Raw genomic sequence first — 6,000 nt, forward strand, 5'->3', positions numbered from 1 at the left:
GAAATGAGTGTAATTGTACGGTATTTGGAGCATTCTTTGGTACTGCTGTTCTTTGGGATTGGGATGTAAACTGATCTTTTCCAATCCTCTGGCCACTGCTGAGTTTTCCAAACTTGCTGGCATATGCAGTGTATTCATCTTTTAAGATTTTAAATTGTTCAACTGGAACGCCATAACCTCCACTGGCCTTGTTGTTGGCCATGCTTTCTAAGGCCCATTTGACTTTGCTCTCCAGGATGTCTGGCTCAAGATCAGCAACCACACTCTCGGGTTGTCTAGGACATCCAGATCTTTTTGGTATAATTCCTCTGTGTATACTTGCCACCTCTTCTTCATGTCTTCTGCTTCTCTAAGGTTCCTCCCATTTTTTGTCCTTTACTATGTCCATCTTTGCACAAAAGGTTCCTTTAATATCTCCAATTTTCTTTAACAGATCTCTGGTTATTCCCTTTCTATTATTTTCCTCTATATCTTTGCACTGTTCATTTAAGAAGGCCCTCTTGTCTCTCCTTGCTATTCTTTGGAAGTCTGCATTCAATTTTCTTTAACTTTCCCTATCTCCCTTGCCTTTTGTTTCCCTTCTTTTCTCTGCTATTTCTACAGCCTTGTTGGACAACCACTTTATTTTTTTTGCATTTCCTTTTCTTTGGGATGGTTTTTATTGCTGCCTCCTGTACAATGTTATGAACCTCCATCCATAGTTCTTCAGCCACTCTGTCCACCAAATCTAGTTCCTTAAATCTGTTCTTTACTTCCACTATGGATTCATAAGGGATTTGGTTTAGATGATACCTGACTAGCCCAGTGGATTTTCCTACTTTTTCAGTTTAAGGTGGAGTTTTGCTGTAAGAAGCTGATGATCAAAGCCACAATCAGCTCCAGGTCTTCTCCATCTTTGGCTGCACAGAACATGATCAATCTGATTTCGGTATTGCCCATCTGGTGATGTCCATCTGCAGAGTCACCTCTTGTGTTGTTGGAAAAGAATGTTTGTGATGACCAGCTTGTTCTTTTGAGAAAACCCTGTTAGCCTTTGCCTTGCTTTGTTATGAACTCCAAGGCCAAACTTTCCTGTTGTTCCTTTTATCTCTTGACTCCCTACTTTAGCATTCCAGTCCCTATAATGAGAAGAACATCTTTCTTTGGTCTCAGTTCTAGAAGGTGTTGTAAGTCTTCATAGAATTCTACAGATGTTCTCAGACACAACCTCTGAGGAGCCCTAGGCAGCAGGACCAAAGATAAGAATGGCTTTAGACCAGGTGGGTGGTGTATAAATAAAATAAGGAAAGAAGAGATGGAGGAGTTGTGGTCCTAAATGCACTTCACATTTCAAATATTGGATTTGCCACAGAGACATCATTACCACATCATTAGATAACTGTAGATAATAACAGCCAATATTTGTTGTTCTGTTAAGACACCAAATATAATGCCTTTCACTTATCAAACCACATTTACTGGTATTCTGTTAGGCCATGTCCAGAATGTTATATAGGTTTGAAAGCTGTCTCCAGTCATTATATTCACACAGATTGTTTATTAATCTCATTATAATTCATTGAAAAGAAGAGGGTGTTGCTTAGTTTAACATGTTAATTCATGCTATTTATTTTATTATACGCATGGCAAGGGAGATATGCTTAATAAAAATATGAATAAAACAGGAATGGTCAGATAAATTGAAAAACACAAGTAGGTGTTGTGGCCAATTTTGTGATTTTTTTTACAGAGTTCTAGAAGCATTAACCCTGCCCTGCCACTAGCTCTTACTCATAACTGAAGAATTTGATGATAATGAAGTTGAGCATTTTCAGTGATCCTGAGTCATGTCAGTTACAGTTGCACACACTCAAAAGGCATTTAAGGTAGGGTTGTGTCCTTACTGTGCTTTTAATTTAAGCACACCAAGTACTTTGCACTCTGGACAAATGAGGGACCAATGGAAAATTTTTGCTCGCATTTTTAAAAAAGAGGCACTACACAGGCCAAGGAAAGGGAATGAATAGAATAAACAGATCACATGGTAAAGATATGAGTAAACAGATCAACAATTTTTGCAGATGGTGTTGTATGGAGAAGAGGGAGAAGGGAATATTAACATACTTGGGATACAGGTGAAGAAATGTCCAGAAACCACAGGGGGGTGGAACCTATATCCAATCAACAATGAAAAAACACAAGGGGGGGGATGGAAGTCAACAAAAAGTCACTATTTTGGTCTATGCAGAAAGAACAAAGGTTAGTTTAGAGGATAAAGCCCCAAGAGATCCTTGAACCTGTGCAAGATGATGTCTACACAAGTAGTCAATTATGTTCCAGCGGTGGCCATGTGGAAGCTGTTGTAGGGGAACACAAGGTAGGTGGTGTCTAAGAGAGAAAATTGGCAATGTGGAAAGGTACAAAGCAGATGAGAGAAAAATGAGCATAATGACAATTTAAGAAATAACAGTCAATACCTTGGAGAGGCCTTTTGAGATGGCCTTCACTAGCCAGCAGAAGCTATATATGGTATAATCGTCAGGAGGTTTGTCAGAGTGGACATAAACCCTATTTTTATTCCATGGGGAGTGCTTGATCAACTACATACTGTTGGGCAGTAACTATTGACTTACTATAGGCTATGCTAACTGGGACTTATGCGAGTTGCAGTCCAGTAACATTGACTGTGTGGATCACAGCAAACTATGGCAAGTTCTCAAAGAAATGGGAGTGCCTGACCACCTTATCTATTTTCTGAGAAATCTATATGTGGGACAGGAAGCAACAGTTAGAACTGAATATGGAACAACTGATTGGTCCAAAATTGGGAAAGGAGTACGACAAGGCTATATATTGTCTCCTGGCTTTTTTAACTTATATGCACAATACATCATGTGAAAGGCCGGACTGGTGAATCCCAAGCCAGAATTAAGATTGCTGGAATATCAACAACCTCAGATATGCAGATGATACCACTCTGATGGCAGAAACTGAGGAAGAATTAAAGAACCTCTTAATGAGGGTGAAAGAGGAGAGCGTCAAAAATGGTCTGAAGCTCAACATCAAAAAAACTAAGATCATGCCCACTGGTCCCATTACCTCCTGGCAAATAGAAGGGGAAGATATGGAGACAGTGACAGATTTTACCTTCTTGGGCTCCATCATCACTGCAGATGGTGACAACAGCCACAAAATTAAAAGACACCTGCTTCTTAGAAGGAAAACGATGACAAACCTAGACAGCATCTTAAAAAGCAGAGACATCACCTTGCTGACAAAAGTCCACATAGTCAAAGCTATGGTTTTTCCAGTAGTGTATTGAAATGAGAGCTGGACCGTAAAGAAGGCTGACCACCAAAGAATTGATGCTTTTGAATTGTGGTGCTGGAGGGGACTCTTGAGAGGAGATCAAACTCAAGGAGATCAAACCTATCCATTCTGAAGTAAATCAACTCTGAATGCTCACTGGAAGAGCAAGAGGAGAAGGGGACGACAGAGGACGAGATGTCTAGACAGTGTCATCAAAGCTACCAACATGAATTTCACCAAACTCCGGGAGGCAGTGGAAGATAGCAGGGCCTGGCATGCTCTGGTCCATTGGGTCACGAAGAGTCAGACACAACTTAACGACTAAACAGCAACTTGCGTCTTATGATATTCCAGGCGGGGAAGGCAAAGGTGATTTGTGGGGCACTATGAAACTGACGATGTTGGGAAAGTGTGAAGACAAGAGGAGAAGAGGACGACAGAGGACAAGATGGATGGACAGTGTCATCGAAGCTACCAACATGAATTTGACCCAACTCCGGGAGGCAGTGGAAGAGAGGAGGGCTTGGCGTGCTCTGGTCCATGGGGTCACAAAGAGTCAGACACGACTTAACGACTAAACATCAACAACATCTATGGACTGCACATGTTCTCCATCCCAGCTTTACTTGTTTATTTTCAGTAAATAAATTAGGATTGAGTGGAGATACTCTGTAAGGTCTACAGAGTCCAGGTCAATTGGGACTTTAAATGTTGGCAAGCACCATTTGGAAATAAAATAGAAGCCTGCATGGATGAGCTACTGTGCAATACTATGCTTACATGAGCTTCTACATGTTCATATTTATTTATTTATTTAATTTACATACCATCCCATAAGTGCACAGCACTATTCTGGCTGCTAAACATAATAATAATAATAATAATAATAATAATAATAATAATAATAATAATAATAATAATAATAATAATAATAATAATAATAATAATAATAATAATAATAATAATAAAGGTAAAGGTAAAGGTTCCCCTTGACAATTTTTGTCCAGTCGTGTTCGACTCTAGGGGGCGGTGCTCATCCCCGTTTCCAAGCCATAGAGCCAGCGTTTTGTCCGAAGACAATCTTCCGTGGTCACATGGCCAGTGCGACTTAGACACAGAACGCTGTTACCTTCCCACCGAAGTGGTTCCTATTGATCTACTCGCATTTACATGCTTTCGAACCGCTAGGTTGGCGGGAGCTGGGACAAGCAACGGGAGCTCACTCCGTCGCGTGGATTCGATCTTACGACTGCTTGGTCTTTTGACCCTGCAGCACAGGCTTCTGCGGTTTAGCCCGCAGCGCCACCACGTCCCTTTTAATAATAATAATAATAATAATAATAATAATAATAATAATAATAATAATAATAATAATAATAATAATAATAATAATAATAATAATAATAATAATAATAATAATAATAATAATAATAATAATAATAATAATAATAATAATAATAATAATAATAATAATATAAAAAAACATAGTGGTACAATCCAAAAACATAGCAAGAACAAAATGAAATAATATAGTTATAATATCATAAAATTAACAAACAGAATTAAATAAGTCAAATCATATAGAAGTAAATGAAAGAGTTAAATCATAGAGTATATGCCATCATTCTGAGGAAGGTAAAGATAAAAGTTAAGGTTCCCCTTGACATTTAGTCCAGTCGTGTCTGACTCTAGGGGGGTGGTGCTCATCCCCATTTCCAAGCCGTAGACCCAGCGTTTGTCCAAAGACAGTTTCCATGGTCATGTGGCCAGTGTGACTAGACACGGAACGCCGTTACCTTCCCACTGTGGTGGTATCTATTTATCTACTTATGTTTTTACATGCTTTCAAACTGTTAGGTTGGAAGGACCTGGGACAAGTGACGGGAGCTCACTCCGTCGCGTGGATTTGATCTTACGACTGCTGGTCTTCCCGACCTTGCAGCACAGAGGCTTCTGCGGTTTAACCCGCAGCGCCACAACATCCCTGAGGAAGATGTTAACATAAAATGCCCTAGTAGAGTACAATGAAGAGGCTAGCAATGCATGTCAGTGGTAACATGGTTTGCTTTAGAATGGCAGGGGTACCTTCAGCTCAGAAACTAATGCTGCGAAAGGGTCCTGTCAGTTATTGCTGCCATTTCTGCGCTGAACATATGAGCTATACACCTGCTGCTTTAGGGGGAGTATGAGCCCACCATCTCAATGTCTTCGTCAGAACTGCAGATCACCACATCAGCACTTACCGGCTTGTTTACAATATTTATGTCCCATGCACAGCTCAAGGTAGCTAAGAGAAATCTAATAAAATATATTTTTAAAAAAACAAGAAATAGAAAGAAAAATGACAAGGGTAAAAAATCTAGTAGGATAAAATAATAAAAACAGCAGCAAATGCTATTTTCTAATGAGTATGACCACTGGTCTGTTCAACTTGGTACAACACACCCTTGAAAAGCATTAGCAAACTGATGCCCATGCAAAATTTGGTTGCCAGACTGCCATCTGGCATGCCTTTTATAGAACATATAGAACTGGTCTTGAACCAATGATACCAACTTCTAATTTGTTAATAAAACAAAACAAAACCAGCCAATTCAAGTCTCTGGATTTCGCTGTAAAGCCCAAAATGGCTTGAGGTCAGTATATTTGAAAGGCCACCTCTTCTGGCAGGGACTGTCCATAATTTGCAACCTCCATCAGAGGCCCCAGTGT

This window comes from Pogona vitticeps, chromosome 3 (assembly GCF_051106095.1).
Source record: "Pogona vitticeps strain Pit_001003342236 chromosome 3, PviZW2.1, whole genome shotgun sequence".
NCBI classification, from domain to species: domain Eukaryota; kingdom Metazoa; phylum Chordata; class Lepidosauria; order Squamata; family Agamidae; genus Pogona; species Pogona vitticeps.